Below are 18,508 nucleotides of genomic sequence, written 5' to 3' on the forward strand. Positions count from 1 at the left end.
TGCATTTAGAATAATACAAGACTCTTGATTTTATAGCCTCACCCATGGTATCAATTCACAATATTCTACTGCTTTAACCTATGATAGAACCACAGCTAAATTCTAAATGAAAAACCTGGGGTGTCAGACAACACAGGCATCTCCTTAACAAAAAAATAACAGTGAGATCTTTAGAACATATGCAAATCTTCAGAATGTATGCAAATGAAATACAATATACCAAATGCCACTTACTTCCAATATCGTCAATTGAGGCATTTTTAAACTCGCAACAAAACATCAGTAAACAACAAATGTCGTTTACGAAATCAAGAAGCTCTCCAATAAAACCTGGGGAAGCAAAAGGCTTTCAGACAACTGACATTTCATCGCCGCTGATGGAAGTTGTATTCCACAGCACACACCCAAGTTTCAGATTACAGATTTATAGGATTTTTGCAACTGCTGTATAAACTCACATTTCCAATCAGGTCCAGGTATTGCATAGTTAGAATACACTGTATTTGGCACTGCAGAGGTTGCGTAACATAAGCAGAAATGACTCAGGATTATGCTGGAGAGGCTTCAAGATTGCAAGACCTCCTGGCATATGCAGTGGGAATGCCTTAGAGCCCAAATCATTTTTGCAAATCAGTGAGAAGATGCTGTTAGGAATCCTGAAAGCAAATAGTTCAGATAGTACTACTAGGCACAGAACTTGTAAAATCATATATAAAAAGTCATCCTCATCCTATGTTATCTTGTTCTTGTAGCCAGATTCACTAGAGACCTGGGACAATTCAATTATCCCAAGTGTGATGCTGGCAGACCATCTGCTAGCTCATGCCAAAGCCCCTAGGCCTCACTGAACACTGACCGATGCATAGTTGGAAACCAGTCTAGCTTACCTGTGTGTTAGTATTGTTAAAATGGGTATTAGATTTATAAAAATGTGTTTAAAATTTATTAAATGATTGTGCATTGCTGCAAGCATTAATCTCACTTACAATATCTGTACCCCATATTATAAGGTACTATTTAGGCGTTTGCTCTGAAACAGTAAACCCCGACAGTCAGGAGAGAAGCATTACCATATGTGACATATTAGTTTTCCACAAGAGGTGTCATCTCCTGCCCAACAAAAGAAAGCCCATAGACACTAGTCAAGCCATTGTGGAATAACAGAGGACAAAAGACTTTGTTGATTGCTCCCCACTCATCCATGAAGAAGAAGTGTGCAGCTGGACTTATCCCATCAGCTTGAACTTTGGTGGAAGGGAATAAAAATCCTTGACAAAAATGTTGCTTGGATTCTGAGGGGCAAAGATTACTAAGCATAAACAAAAGATCCCCACCTGTTTAGCCTGGGTTAGCTGTAAAGGACAGATAGAACTTGCATATCACAGCAGCGTCTACCACCTTTTGAAACCTAAGACCATAATTCATGTGTATGTTTACCTGCTTTAACCTTGTAAATAACTCTTGTTTCTTTTTCTAACTAAAGATTTTTTAACTAAAAGTATAATAGCATTGGCTACAAGCATTCTCTTTGATGTAGGGTCTAAGGTGCAATTGACCTGGGGTAAGTGACTGGGAGTAACCTGAATATTGTTGTGATTTTTGCTGTAAAGGACCATCTATCACAAAGGCAAGCTTGCCTGTGTGATAAGACAGCCCCCTTGAATACTCTGATCTATCTGCGTTGTACAGCCTGAGGAGTTCATACTTGGTAGGTGAAATCTAAGTATAGTGGGCACAACCCTTTTGAGGTTTTTGCCCTCCTTTTTAACAGTCTGCCCTAAGGTTGGTACTTACACTCATAGGCCACTCCAGATAGCTGGACACAAAGCACTGACAAGTGGTTTGTAAATATTTAGGCATTTAGCATAATGGGAAAACTGATATCCAGGAAAAAAAAGCATGAACTAGATTTGAGCCTACATTATGAATTTAAGGCAGGGCTACAAGAACCACTGTAGAGACCAGACCTCCTGTGTCACATGACCAGGACGTGGGCAGTCATGACTAATGGCTGGAGCAGGAATCAGAGCCCAATACCTGAGTCAGAGCCAAGGATCAGAACCAGAGTCAGAGGCTACATCTGAAGTTAGAAATCAGTTTACCTGGAGTGAGGCAAGCCTGGGACCAAAGCAGGAGCAGAGCTAGAACAAGGTGGGGGCAGGGCTGGGAATAAGCAGGAACTGTTGCAGCCATGGCAAATGCTTTGGGTAGCCCCAGAAATGCTGCTGCTGGGTTTAAGAGCCAGTCTGCTGACTCTTTCTACCGCTCAGGCATCTAGCCAATCAGGCAGCCTACTACAGGTCAGCAGTGCTTGTTAGGTTGCTTGGAGACTAGCTGTGCTGCAGGCCCGAATTCCTGATGTCCTATAACTCCCAAATGCTCAGGTGGAGTGCTCCCAAGGCTGGTCACTGTCAGCCCTGCCTCCTCCTTGCCCCTCCCCACTCTTGTCTCAGACTAGACCCACCAGACACCTGGGAAAGAATTCTCTGTAGTAACTCAGAGCCCTCCCCATCCAGTGTTCCATCACCGGTCGTTGGAGATATTTGCTGCTAGCAGTCACAGATCAGCAACATAATATCATAGGGAGTCTCATCATACCATCCCCTCCATAAACTTATCAAGCTCAGTCTTGAAGCCAGTTAGGTTTTTTGCCCCCACAACTCCCCTTGGAAAGCTGTTCCAGAACTTCATTCCTCTGATGGTTAGAAATCTGTCTAATTTCAAGCCTAAACTTGTTGATGGCCAGTTTATATCCATTTGTTCTTGTGTACACATTGGTGCTTAACTTAAATAACTCCTCTCCCTCCCTGGTATATATCCCTCTGATGTATTTATAGAGAGCAATCATATCCCCTCAGCCTTCTTTTGGTGAGGCTAAACAAGCCAGTCTCTTTGAGTCTCCCCCCATAAGGTAGGTTTTCCATTCCTCAGATCATCCTAGTAGCCCTTCTCTGCACCTGTTCCAGTTTGAATTCATCTTTCCTAAACATGCAAAACCAGAATTGCACACAGTCTTCCACATGAGGTCTCAACAGTGCTTGTATAACGTTACTAACACTTCCCTGTTTTGACTGGAAATACCTCATCTGCTGCAGCCTAGGACTGCATAAGCCTTTTTCATGGCCACCTCACCTTGGCAACTCAAAGTCTTCCTGTTATCAACCAGTACACCCAGATCTTTCTCCTCCTCCGTCACTTCCAACAGATGAGTCCCCAGCTTATTGCAACAATTCTTGTTGTTAGGCCCTAAGGGCATAACCTTGCACTCTGCACTATTAAATTTCATTCCATTTCTATTATTCCAGTTTTCAAGGTCACCCAGATCTTCTTCTATGATATTCCAGTCCACCTCTGTATTGGCAATGCCTCCCAACTTTGAGTCATCCACAAATTTAATTGGCACACTCCCCTTTTTGTGCTAAGGTCATTAAAGAAAATGTTTTAAAAATGTGGTCCCTGAGGAACTCCACTAGTAACCTCCCTCCAGCCTGACAGTTCACCTTTCAGTATGACCTGTTGTAGTCTCCCCTTTAACCAGTTCCATAGCCACCCATTCAATTCCCCATCATCTCCAACTAATAATTTTTTATGTAAAACTGTATTAAACGCCTTACTGACATCGAAATAGATTAGATCTACTGCATGTCCTTTGTCTAAAAAAAAAATCAGTTATTTTCTCTATGAATGAGATGAGCTTGGTCTGGCACAATCTACCTTTTGTAAAACAATGTTTTATTTTATCCCATTTATGATTTACCTCTATGTCCTTAACTACTTTTTCTTTCAAAATTTGTTCCAAGACCTTTCATACAACTGAGTCAAACTAAGAGGCATGCAGTTTCCTGGATCACTTTTTCCCCCCTTCTTAAAAATAGGAACGATATCAGCAATTCTCCAGTAATAGGGTATGACCACTGAGTTGACCGATTTATTAAAAATCCTTGCTATTGAGTTTGCAATGTCATGTGCCAGTTCCTTTAATATTCTTGGATCGGGATTATCCAGGCCCCCCAGTTTAGTCCCATTAAGCTGTTTGAGTTTGACTTCTACCTCAGATGTGGTAATTTCTACTTCCTTATCCTAGTTCCCGTTAGCCACCCTGCCATTATCCCTAAGTTCTTCATTAGCCTTACTGAGGTAAAGCATTTGTTTAGGTGTTGGGCCACACCTAGATAATCTTTAATCTCTACCACATCCTCAGTGTTTAGCAGTCCCACTTCTTCTTTCCTTATTTTCTTTTTATGTATATGGCTGTAGAACCTTTTATTATTGGTTTTAATTCCCTTTGCAAGGTCCAACTCTCCTTGGCCTTTGGCAGTTCTCACTGTATCCCTACACTTTCTGACTTCCAAGGGGTAGTTTTCCTTGCTGATTCATCCCATCTTCCATTCCCTGTAGGCTTTCTGATTTCTCTTAATCACCTGTTTAAGATCCTTGCTCATCAAGCTTGGTCTGCACCCTTTCCTATGATTTTTTCCCCTTGCTTGGGATGCAGGCTTCAGATAGCGCAGGTGTGTGTCTAACAGTGCTAGCCAGGAGCAGTGAATGGGGACTGCAAGGACTGCACCATGGTTAGTCGCTGCACAAAGGTCACAAAAAGGAAGGCTCCTTGCACCCTCTTCTCCCCTTGCACATCAATGCAGGGCCAACTACAATCACATATATGGATGCCCTTTATCATATGCTCTTATCACCCTGCCACTGCCAGCAAGCCACAGAGTTCTGCTGATTTTCCTCCTCCCTATATAGACAACAGATCATCATGTCTCTTGCCTCACTTTCTCTTTCCTAAATCTGTAGTCCCTGAGAGCAGTGCCTACACAGGCCTCTAGCTTTCTTTTCTGTACACTCATTTGCTCATCAGCAGGGAAGAGAAAAGCCAAATGCCTTATCCATGTTGGGTGAAACTCACTTCTCACAAAACAGAAGGAAATGTAGTTTATGGGCAGAAATCACACAGGGGAGAGAATCCATTCCCCAATCTTCAAACAAGGCAGGGACAGCCCTGCAGCCTTTCCACTGATACTATGCCAGACTCTGAGCTGCAATAGGGTCACAACTCCTTCATGGGCTTTTGTGGTCACTGGATCTAACTGCAAAACCGCTGGCCACATCCTCGCCTTCCCCTAGCCTGCCATCCATTGCACCCAGCTCATATGTGCATAGGAGTTATAGAGTTCTTTGTGCATGCATGACTACCAACATGGGTGGTGGGTGAACCGCAGGCTTGGGGAGGCTAGCCCCTGGCCAGCCCCACGCCCCTTCCCCTGCCAGAGTTCAGAGGTCCCACCCACTCCCCATCAGGCCTGGGCCTTCTGAGCACCTGCCCTCTCTCTCCCAGCCCCGGAGCGCCCCAAAGGTAGGCAGGCAGGCAGTGCAGCCCCCAGCCCGAGCCCTGGAGCGGTGGCCAGGCAGGCAGCTGAGTGCGGCCCCCAGCGTGGCAGGTGGGCCGGCAGCTTGGCCCCCACCACATCCTGGAGCGCCGGGTGGGTGGGCAGCATGCCCCCAGCCCCAGGTGGGCGGGAAGCTTTTCTGCCCAGAGTCCCTGGCTGCAGGCCAGCCCCCATTAGTCCCAGCCCGGGGCAAGGGCACTGGAGCCCTCCCAAAAGTGGGGGGTGCAGGGTGGAGGCAAAAGCAGCCCCCTGCCCTTGTCCCAGACCCCCCGCTGCGGGCAGCTGGAGGGTCCCAGACTCCCTACTTTTGCCCACGCTGCTCTCCCCGACTCTGCTCCGGCCTGAGGGGGAAGGCGCCTCGGAGCCACAGCCCAGCCATGATAAGAGCCGGGTGGGCAGCTATGGGGAGCCTCAATGGACCTTCTACCTGCCCGCTAAGGGGGGGCTAAGGAGGTGTTCTCACTCCCCAGACTCCTACCTGCCTGGGGCAGGTGGAGGGTCCATGACTCCGGGGCTCCTCACAGATGCCCACATTGCTCTTAGTATGGCTGGACTGTGGCTCTGAGGTGCCCTCTCTCACCCACTCCTGGCTGGAGCCGCGTTGGAGAGAGCCACGTGGGCAGCTGTGGGGAGCCGGCATGGAGTTGCGAACCCTCCCTTTGCCCTGGGAAGCTGGGGCACCTGAGGGGCGGGGACACGGTCTGGGGGCTGCTCTCAGCTCCCCGCACTCCAGGCAGGTGGAGGGTCTGCCACAGCTGCCCCGGCTCCCCAGCTGGGCTCCACGTTGGCCTGGCTGGGGGGTGTGATCTCAGGGAGTGGGGGAGGAGAAAGGGGGCAGGCTCCGCCCCAGCGAAAAATGGACAGCAGAAATCAGGAGGAGGCCTGAGGGTGGAGCGTGGGTGGGGCCACACAGGCAGTTTGGGTAGGCTCAGCCTTCCCCTGCCTTTGTTACCCACCACCCATGCCTACCACCTTCCTTCCATGCAGTGGAATTGAGTAGCTCCACAGCCTCTGTACTGCTGGATGAGTTTCAACCTTTATATGGGATCAGGGACGTGGGGAGGAAAATGCAATACATTTAAAAATGAAATATAAGGAGTATAGAGTTAAAAGTGAGCTCTCGATTACACCAAGGTTGATGTGCATGAAAAACTTAATTTACTATATGTTTACCTCACCCACACACACACACACACACAGAAATAAATAAAAGTCAAGAGAGTGGAGAAGAGAAGTTTGCCTTAATTTTGACTAATCTTCTACATAAATATGGTGCCTACTTATGTGATGTTTAATATATGGGGTGTTAAAATGGGGACATCTGTGTAAAGAATAATGTCCAAATCTTGGCACCATGCATGCAGTCAGGGCAATGGCCCAGATTCCCCACCACACTTGGTCTTGTGTATACCATCACAGTGGTGTTCTCTCACTACAGGGACTCAAGTAGCTCCTGTGACTCTCAGTGTAGAAAACTGGAACACTCACACTGCAAAGTGATTGTCTGCACTGGAAGAACTTTGTCACAGGAGGGAGGCTTCATGGAAGACAGCTTCCAATGCTTTAAAAACCCTGCCAATTGGCTGATACTCAAGCCCCGTGTTCAAATAGCCATGGATCTTTTTAAGGGGAATGCTTTTAGGTGCAGAAAAAAGGAAGGTTTTCAGATGACAGGATAAAGATCTGTTTATTTTGTGCATGGTTTCTTCTGCACAAAGGGCTGTGTGTTACTAGCAGTAATACAATAGTCTGGCAGGTAATAGAAAACTCTTGAATAGAAGGAAAGAGAATGGCAGTAGAACAGGAAAACAATCAATGGTTCAAGTCGAATACAAAGGAAGCACTGTGCAGGCATGGTCTGTAACCTCGACAGAAAGTTTTTCATCTTCTGTGGTGGATGCAACTTTATGATTGATCTGCTCACTGAAATGGAGAGGGTTTCAGTAAAATTCCTTACAAAGAGGAAGTGTGCATGGAGGAGGGAAGGGGGTTTTCAACTTACTGGAAAGAGAACTTATTTTGTCCTGCTCTCTCATGTGTGAGGAGAATTGCTACAAAGACCTTAAATAGCAGCTACCAGGCTGGGCATACAATGGAGAGGAATGTGAGCATATGAAGACTGACTCACTCACTTCACCATCAAGATTGTTTGAGTCCAGTTCAAAAGCACCTGTAGCATTCCATAGTCAGTAATCAGCCAAGTGTCAGCTCTACAGAATTCCAGGTTCCCCAGCAGCTAGCAGCTTGATCCAGAAACATGCTGAATACTCTGGCCTGATAAGGTAAAGCACTTAAACACATTCAAAGTCCCAAAGAGATGGTTTTTCACAGCAATGTATTTCTGTTTGCACTAATGAACACACACATTAATAGCCAGTTGCTCAGAATCTGTCGGAATGGGGGCTGCATATCAGAAAGCACAAGCATTTTGATATAAAGTGGCTAATAGTCTTGGCTTATGGACTCTGTTGAAATCTAATTCTTTCATGTTTTTGCCTTTCCCATTTGTTACTGGGACGGATGGGGTATGTGCAGGGGTAAGTTATTGATAGAGGGAAGGCGAGGGTGAAACCACAGAATTATATTTGGGAACCTGTGAAGTTCAGTCATATTCTGATGTGGCTGTCTGAGTGTTACAAATACATCTACACCGGGTGAACCGCAGGCTTGGGGAGGCTAGCCCCTGGCTGGCCCGTCCCTTATGCCCGGGGCCCTGTCCCTCCCACCCCCTTCTTCCGCCAGAGGCCCCTGCCCACCAGCCCTGGGCCATACAGAGGCACAGGTGTACTGATGCAGCTGCACCGCAGTAAGATCTCTTGTGTAGCTGCTCTATGCTGATGGGAGAAAGCTCTCCCTCCGACATAGCCCTGGGCACACTACCACTTATGTTGTTCAGGGGGATGTTTTTTTTCTTAAGCAACATAAGTTTTGCTGACATAAGTGGCAGTGTAGACCTGGCTTTAGTGCCTGTTGTGTTTATCATTTCCTGAATAAATTCAAGTTGGCTGTATATTGGAAATGGACCTGATCCCAAAATTTGGATCCAGATTATTATTTTAAAACATCCCTTGCCCACAAATTTAGACATTTTAGTTCGACCCATTGTAAATGTAGGCACCAGCACAATTTAGGCTTGGGTTTGGATTTTGAAACTTTCCATTCACCTCTCAAGTTTAGATCATAACTACAGGCTGTAGAATCTACGCTGAATGTCAGTGTCTATGTTTCTGCATAAATACTGTAATTAGGACCCTGGAAACATTGTACTGACTGCCTGTTACGTGACTTATTATGACCTTTATTCTTTGCTGTAATTGGCAGTTTATTAACAGCATTAACCCTCTTTTGTGCTCACAAGTTATTACCGGACTATGTGTGGCAAAGGGACAGAGGGGCTCATTGTGAGTTAACTTCTTATGGCACGAGGATTCATGATGAGTGAAGAAACTATCCTTTCATCTTTTCCCAGAATTATTAGAAGCTTTTTCAGAATAATTAGAAGCTGTGGCATTGAACCCATTTATATTTAAAGTCACTCTTGCAGCAACAGTAATAAGGACTAGGTGATCAAGGTGATCTGCTGTTTAAGCCTCCAAATTCAAAGAAAAAGTACTATTTTTCTTGACTGCTGCCTGTGGGTAGCTGAGAGCCTTGCTTTGTGCTTCAGTGATTACCTCGCCTGGATCTGTCTCACGTGCTCAGTACGTGAAGCTTAAAGTAACCCCCTTCCAGGCTGCATTGTGATGTTCAGTCTTCAAAATTAAAACTGTTTGTTAGGTCTGGATTAGTTGAAAAACTACAGCTTGCAATTTTTGTATGTTTCCACCGTTATGAGAGATGATGTTATCTGATTTATTCATCAAAGAGTCTAGAACTCCTCTACCTTGGCACAATGTTGTTTGGACAATGCAATCTGGAATGTACACAAGGTCTTGTAGAGGGAAACTGAGGGAAGGAGTCCAGTAACTAGAGGTGAATGTAATCTATGTCTATCTAATCAAATCATATAATCCATCCCCATCAAAGAAGAATAGGGCCATTCAGTATCAATATATGTTCTAACCTTTGTCCGGCCTCGTTTCAGAAAGTTGGGTTGTTTGTTCTTTATCTTAAACCCTGCTTTCCAGCTTTACCTATCCCTGCACAGGTGGGACCACCTATATTATTTATTTCTTACAGAGGATGTGTAGCTTTTCCACAAGACAGAGAGGAAACAGGAGCTTCTGAATCAATTTCAGATACGAAATAATGAGGGCTAATGAGTCACTACAAAAGTGTTTTGGAGGAGCCGGTCTGCCAGAACTCCAACAGTAGAAATCAGGCTGAAATATCAGAGTAAATGTGGTAGCTTCTGTGGTTTAACAGTGAGGAAGGCTGGCCTGTTCAGGTGCTGGACTGGGACTGCCCAGATCTGGTTTCAATTCCGAGCTGTGCTTCATGTTCCTGGCATGACCTTGGCCAAATCACTTACTCTCTGTCATCTATACACTGTAATATTGTCTGACAGAGAATGCAGTGTTGCCTAGTGAATAGAGCACTGGTCTGAGGCTCAGGAGACCTAGGCTCTAGTCCTAACTCTGCCTCTGGCCTCTGTGCCTCAGTTTCCCCATCTGTAAAATGGTGATAGATATGCACTTCCTTTATAAAACACTTTGAGATCTACTGATCAAAAGCGCTATAGAAAAGGCAGATATTATGTACACAAAAATTGTACCGCTTCAACTATACTGGTATAATTGCACAGCCCCCCCCTAATGTGGATGCTGTTATATCAGTATAAAAGTGCTTTATGCTGGTATAGTTCATACCCATAAGCGAAGGGAAATAGTTCTACCAGAAAAAGTAGCTCAGATTCACTGGCAATCAATTAACTCATGGTATAAAGTTAGTGAAGACAAGTCCTACAATAAGAAAAGGAGGACTTGTGGCACTTTAGAGACTAACCAATTTATTTGAGCATAAGCTTTCGTGAGCTACAGCTCACTTCATCGGATGCATTCATCCTACAATGACTGGAGAGGCAGTGTCATATAACACAAGGACGTAGAGCTCCTCAAAAAGGGAAGGAATTTTTGATCAGACCTTTTTTCTGTGTTTTCTGCTAACACTTGTTTAACCTCAGTGGCTAATGTGAACGTGAGCAAAGATTTAGAGAGAGAATTAATTTGTTAAAGTTAAAACTCCTCTCTTAAACGGAGGCTGTAGGAGCTCCCACTAAGCCTCATTTTACTTTGTATAAGCCCTCCAGCAAAGCCAGGAAAGACCCAACTTTACATTCCTCATATTTCTAAGATAAAAATCAAGGGAAAAATCATTTTAAGTAAAGAGTCTTTTATATAACAAAGAAGCAAGAAAGGGCACTGACTTTGCATGTCTCCTGTAAAACATCTAGGATTGCAGATGTTCAATTTTCCATCACAGTAATATCACCCATTCCAGTAATACTTTCTACATGTTAAATATAGATGTGCTCTTTATGCAAGTAATCAAAAACCCAAGAGAAAAAAAAGATACTGCGGTGCAACTGGTCATAACTGGTTTGAAGCTCCAGCTCTCCTTGAGAATTCCCTGGCATCCTGAAATGAGTGAAATAAAATGCATGTTCAATACTATTCAAATCACAGGCAAAGCTACTGAGGACTCGGGACTCATAGAGATAAAAAAGTTTTAGATGTAAAGTTGTGATGGCTAACGGATGCTGAACGAAAAAGCGTACACTGAGACATCAACAGCCTGGAAGTATCAAAGCGTGGGTTTGCAATGTGTTTGTGTAACCTTAATTTTAGATTAATGCTTCCCATCTGAAAGACAGAAGAGGTTTTTTTGATTATTATAGTTATTTGATAAACATGTAGAATGAAAAAAGGCATGTAAAATTATCCTAGCAAAGACTATTTTATTGTTGGACGAGACACTGATTTTCACACACACACACACACATAGAATTATTTAGTTCTTTGAATTTTTTACCTCTCTCAGAGCTATTGATAATGGACAATGCCCACTGGTGTGTATATTGAGTAGTAGGAGGGTGCACAGGTTACATTTATGACTATGTGTATTAAATGGAAATAGATTTGTTTTAAATGTAGAATGTCAGTTTGTTATGAAGCTAGCCTTGTGCTTCCGATAAGGCTTGCACAGGGCAATTAGTTCCATTGTTTTCTTAAAGATGGAGACATCTTCAAGGCAATTCTGCTTTTTAGCCTTCTTTTAGTCATCTATGCAGTGTTGTTGTAGCTGTGTTGGTCCCAGGATATTAGAGAGACAAGGTGGGTAACATAATATCTTTTATTGGACCCACCTTGTTTCTTTTTAATCAGTAACTTTGATTAACAATCGGACTAAGCCCAAACATTAGAATTTCACTCCTGCAGTATCTTCCTGTTCATAAAATTTTTAAAAAGTGTTTTACGGGAGTGCCATCCAACTGTATGAAACTCCAAGTTAATTGGCACACTGGGAATTTGACATAATACACTAACACACCCATAATGTCACAGAAGCTCAGAGGAAATTACAACGATATTTCTAAAATACACACTGCAGATATCACACTGGTGGTTCGTTGTTTTGGTTTTAGTGCCGAACATAAGCCTGATTTAAAACCATTTCTGGTGTTTGTTATGTTAACATTTAGTAATTTAGTTTTCACAGCATGCTAAAAGCTTACTTTGCAGCAGCAGTTAATATCAGATAGACACTTCAGTTCAGACCCGATGCCCACTGTCCTTCTCCCAACACACATGCAGCAAGTACTGCAGGTCAGGTTAGGCATTTCCACTGTATTCATCATCTGGTATGGGAAATGGGGGTCAGGTGATGCAATGAGAGGGAAAGACACATGCGAGAGTGACTATGTTTGTAAACCCACTACACTCATCTGTCTGCATTACCACCATTTTTAAAATGATTTATTATTTGTATTCAGTAGCATGCACACAGGAGCCCCAGTCATGGAGCAGGACTGTAGGCACTTTACAAAAACGGAACAAAAAGCTAGTCCCTCCCCCAGAGAATTTGGGCCCAGACCCACAAAGGAACTTAGGCATTGCAATGCTGAGCATCACAATGCTTAACTTTTAGACACCAAGAAAACAATCACATGAACGACATTGCGATCCACAAAGCCTGAATTACGTGGGGTAGGTTGCCTGTACAATGAATGGGGAGAGATAGGTGCCTTAGAATGGGATCCACAAAAGCCTGACCGCTAAGTGTGGAACTAGCCAATGGGAGATACCAGTAAGAGACTAGTGTCCTAAACCCTGCTCTCTCACCGAGAAAGATGCCGAAGTCCAGGCTGCAGGATGGCGCCTACCTCTGCTTAGTGATCCACAATTGGGAACCACTCTCCTGGAGTCAGGCAGCTTAGGCACTCAAGTTGTTTCTGTGAGAATAAGTTAGGAGCCCGCCTCGCTCCACACAAAATGGCCAGTGGAGGAGGTGGAGGTTGATAACCATTAAAATATGATGACTTGCAACTAAATATAGCCTTTACACTATGGGAATGTCTACACTGGAATAAAACACCTGTGGCTGGCCCATGTCAGCTGACTTGGACTCAGAGGGCTCAGGCTGCGGGGCTGTAAAATTGCAGTGTAGACATTCAGGGTCAGGCTGGAGTCTGGAGTCTGGGCTCTGGGACCCTTCCCCATCATGGGGTCCCAGAGCCCAATCTCCAGCCTGAACCCTAACATCTACATTACAATTTTATAACCCCACAGCCTGAGCCCTGTGAGCTCAAATCAGCTGACAAGGGCCATGGTTCTAGAGAGCTAATGGCAAGTCACAAAGATATGTTGTAGCCTTCTTTTCTTGGATAGATACCCCAGATCCTCCCAGCAATTTAAGTGGAATGGTTAGTTACCGTGGATGCCAGTGCAGTTATGCTTTGCCAGAGAACATAACAGAAAGATTAGAGTATTGCTGTCCGAGTGTTTCCTCAGACACACTATTAAAAGATTGCGATAACATTCGGGCAAAGAAATAGAATATTTCACAAGGTAGCTTGTACTTGCACCTCAGATGCTTTCCAAATTGTGACCATTACCCTTTGTAAATGCTTGAAAATCCATTGCACAGAGTGCCTGACTGATACTGCTGCTCTTCATCGAGGGGGGAAAAAAAGAGGAATGACCGCAGAACAATTGTCGCTGCACGGTTAGTAGGTGTTGCTGGGCATAATGCAGTGTGATGTAAATGCTTTGGCCATAGTGGCAACTGCTTCTTTTATTAGTATTAATATGTTCCATCTTCCAGATCTTTTACATTTGTGTTTGCTGCCCCTTTTTGACCTCATTGCTAGTCAAAGTTTGAGGCCCCGCAAACTTCCAGTTCAGAGTAGAAATTAATAGTCTGAGTCTGATTTATTTACAAGAAATGTATGAAGTCCTGTTTCTCTGAATATAGTAGGGAATCAAATGACAGGAGACAGTTCCTTTGTTCACTGTTCGAAGCCTGCCTTCTCCTGCCTTCCAAAAAAAGCTTAGCTTTGTCCCCAGGCTACATTACTGTGCTTCAAAGCTCTGTCTGCTTGCCTTTCTCTCTACTCTCCCTGTCTCTCACACCCCTGCCCCTCGCTCCCCACCCCACCATCAGATAATACCCAGTGGAACCTTCCACCCACATAGTGTTGTTTTCTGGGCAGACTATTATGTCTTGTTTTAGGTGGAACTCCTTAATTGCCTCTTACAGCTGTCTTAAATGAACGATGCTTTTCACAATCAATTTCAACAAAGTTTTAACCCAACTCATAACACCCCATCACCTCAGTTTGCTTATCATCCCAATAAGGCTGGGAATGGTGACATCTCAACAGAAACAAACGAAATTATTTAACCAAATTACAAATGATACAAACCTAGCTATTTCCAGTTTTTTTCTGTCAGGACAGTGTCACACCGACACTCAAATGATGGAGATAGGAATGATCGTGGGCTCATCTACACATGAAAGTTAATATGGAATAAAATAAAGTGTGAGTAAAGGAAAGGCCTGGTCTACACCTTAAACATAGGTCAATCTATCTACATCACTTAGGGATGTGAAATATTTACACCCCCATAGAGACAGAGGCCATTTGTACACTACCGCAGTTATCGCTTCAGTGCTGCAGCTGTGCCGCTATAGTGCCATAGGGTAGATGCTACCTATATCAACAGAAGGGTTTTTTCTGATGAAGTGATCCACCTTTTCAAGAGGCAGTATTTTGTTCAACGGAAGAATTCTTCTGTTCACCTAGCTATGTCTATGGTGGGGGTTAGGTTGACCTAACTATGGTGCACACAGACATTGAAATTTTTCACAGTCCTGAGCAAGGTAGGTCGGTCAATCTAGTTTTTTTGGTGTAGACCATAGCTAAGCTGACCTAAGCCCTGGTATAGAAACCACTAGGTTAATGGAAAAATTCTTCAGTCAGCTTAGCTGTCGCCTCTCGAGGGGATGGATTTATTATAGTGATGAGAAACCATCTTCCGTGTTGTCACAAGTGTCTACAGTACAGCTGTGCCACTGTCGTGCTTGTAATGTAGATATACCCTAGGTCTCAGGGCTTGTCTACATGAGTTATTGAATAGGAATGGTTAATTATGCTTTAGCTTTCCAAAACACAGTTTATTTGGAACATTACTGAGCACGATGGTGATAACTTGAAGCAGTTTTGTGCCTGGGCGTGAGGTGCTTGTCAACTGTTTCAAGTGTGAACCGTCCTTGCTTAGCATTCGAAGAGTATATCTCCACCACAAGCACCCTAGCAGCACAACTGCAACACAGCAGCTACGTCACTGTAGCGTAGACACTTCCTACTGCGACGGCAGGGTGTTCTTCCATTGCTGTAGTTAATCCGCCCCTGCAGGAAATGGTAGCCAGGTCACAGGAAGCATTCTTCCATCGAGCTAGCATTGTCTATACTGGGGTTTAGGTTGGCTTAACTTATTCTCTCAGGGGCATGAATTTTTCACATCTGTGAGTAACTTTGTTAGGTGTACCTATGTTTTGGGTGTAGACCAGGCCAGCTTTAGACACTATCTCTGAGACTGTGAACACCTTTCACTTTCACTGATCAAACAAACTCTGGGATAGAATTAACCGCTCTACCTAGCTACCAAGAAGACACAACGTTCACAAAGGTCTCAGTCAAGAACTTCTGCCCGTCTGTAAACCTATTAATTAGAATGGCTCAGGCAGGGCAGGGGGAGGAAGGTTGTGCCATCAGAAAATAAAAGGAACTTGACCAAAGTTCAAGTTGCTTTAGTGGTGGCATTCAACAGCAACTTATCACATCAAGTGTGCCACATTATTTAATGCTACCAATTTCAGGTGACATTTATATTTTAATAGGCAGCCTTAGTATGCCCCTTCCTGTTACCACCAATCACTTTACCTCCCTTAAAACGACAAGAACATTTTAAAAAAATAGCTTTTCTCCTTATCAATTTAAGGACTGTCCCTTAAATCCTGTTACTAATTCGACATTTTTGGAGGGATAATATATTTTAACTGAAATTATACTCACAATATACAGAGCATATATTTATCACCTCTACAAACAAGCCAAAATAAGAACCATGTAATGTAAACTACTGAGAATTTGAGGCGGGTGAAAATAGCATTGAGGAGGCTGAATTAGTAATGCACATTCCATTCTACACGATCTCCACTTCTCTGAGCAAATGCTGCTAGCGCCTACAGAATTATACGAACTGTTTACCTGTGTCAAAATCATAAGCGGAGCTGGGTGAATTATTCATAAGGAATAATTTCACCTCTTTTCCTGTTTGTGAAAGGCATGCATTCCAGAAGAATGAATAATAATGGGAAAAATAATCATCTGAACTTTTTCATGCCACAAAGCTGTGGTTTGGGATTTCGATCAAGGTTTGGTATGGGTGCTGTCTGTCCAAACAGTTTTGTCACCCCTCACTCAAGTCATGAATATATTTCCAATGTGCGATCTGTGCTCGTAAAAGCTTAAGCAAACCCTTCAAATCAGATCCACTAGCAGATTTTTTTTTCTACTTGAGCTAGAGGACATGTCTTGTTAGCTTTCAGTAGCTATGAGTCTTCAGCCGTTTTAGGCCATGTCTATGCTACACGAACAGTAGCAGCTTAACTATGTCACCGTAGCTAATCTGGCGTAACCCTGTAGTGTAGACACAGCCTACAGTTTCTTCCATTTCAGAAGGAACACCTCCTCCCCAAACAAAGGTAGCCAGGCATTATTCCATAGACCCAGCTGCATCTACATCAAAGGTTAGGCTGGCAGAGCTGTGCCAGGCAGGAGAGTTAACTTAAGTTTTAAGTGCAACCCCAGCCTCAGAGTGAAACAACACACAGTTTCATACCTGTTCTAGATGTAACCCCACAAACCTCTCTTTCCTCTACTGAATTTCTCCATTTTCTGTTTATTTGCCTTCCTTTTAAACAGAAAGAAAGTGAATTTGTAAACTGTTAGACTTAGAAATCTCTCAATGCTTGAGAGCTCTCTCACACACATACATATATTATATCCATCTATCTATAATTATATGGCTGCCAAAGCTCAATTAAGGACCATAATCAAATGCAGAGTCAAGAAACATTTTCAATTAATATACACCAAAAGATATTGCTCAGCAGTAAGTATTTAATTAAAACTGCATTATTGCTACTTTAATTGCTCTGATCCTTTCCTAGTAAGCTGTTTCTGAGTATAGAGCTCAGAACATGTGGTGTAGATATGTGACAATAATCAGCAAGAATTATTCTCTTCGTTCTCTCCAGTTTCTACTTTGTTTTAATCTGATGCCACAACAAAGGTCACTTGGAGAAAAGGATTACATTTCAGCCCAACCTTTATTGATTATGGACTGGAGAGAAGGAGAACCTTAGAGAACTTGTGGTCTCAGAATACTTGTTCAGATTGCACAGATGATGTATCAAACAAAGTGATGGCTGATAGCTGAAAATAGTATGGGACCTTTGTAATTTTAAATTCAAAAGCACCAACAGTTAAAGTCTGAATAATAATCAAGTTATATGAAAAAATATTTGTTTTCCTTTTTCACAGAGAAATGTGGTTCTCCCATCTTTTGTCAGCAGTGATACATTTGTTATGCATTTCCAATGGGGTAGTCCCAACTAATCCCCCGGCAAATTGAACAGATCCTTGAAAAAAAATCATCATTAAACTCTCCCTCCTACACAGAGCATAATGTGCCTACGTTCAGCTTCACAGGGTTGCCAACTCTCCCAATTTTATCATCAGTCTTCTAATATTTGGTGTTTTTTTCTAAAAGACCTAGCTCCTGGAGTCATGGAAATTAGACCAGGGAGGGAAACCATTTTCACATCCAGTGAGAATTTGAGATTTCAAAATATTGTCCCATCTTGAATTAGGACGAAAAGTGCACATCCCAAATCATTGTGAACCGACAATTTGGAAGAAAAAAAACATTAGCCTGAGTCAATCAAAACATTATTTCAGCATTTTCAAAACATTCTGTTATGATTTTGACCTTTTAAAACACACACACACACACACACTATAATCAGCCTAAATTTCTAAACAAAAAGTCATACTAACCACAATGTGTCAGTTTGAAATCGCCAAAAAGGGATATTTAGACAACTTTGAAACTAATTTTTCTCGAAAAATGTTTTGAAATGAGAAATCATAGACTATCAGGGTGGGAAGGGACCTCAGGAGGTCATCTAGTCCAACCCCCTGCTCAAAGCAGGACCAATCCCCAACTAAATCATCCCAGGCAGGGCTTTGTCAAGATGAATCTTAAAAACCTCTAAGAAAGGAGATTCCACCACCTCCCTAGGTAACACATTCCAGTGCTTCACCACCCTCCTAGTAAAAAAGTTTTTCCTAATATCCAACCTAAACCTCCCCCACTGCAACTTGAGACCATTACTCCTCGTTCTTTCATCTGCTACCGCTGAGAACAGTATAGATCCATCTTCTTTGGAACCCCCTTTCAGGTAGTTGAAAGCAGCTATCGAATCCACCCTCATTCTTCTCTTCCGCAGACTAAACAATCCCAGTTCCCTCAGCCTCTCCTCATAAGTCATGTGTTCCAGTCCCCTAATAATTTTTGTTGCCCTCCGCTGGACTCTTTCCAATTTTT

The sequence above is a fragment of the Eretmochelys imbricata genome, chromosome 2 (assembly GCF_965152235.1).
Source record: "Eretmochelys imbricata isolate rEreImb1 chromosome 2, rEreImb1.hap1, whole genome shotgun sequence".
NCBI lineage: Eukaryota > Metazoa > Chordata > Testudines > Cheloniidae > Eretmochelys > Eretmochelys imbricata.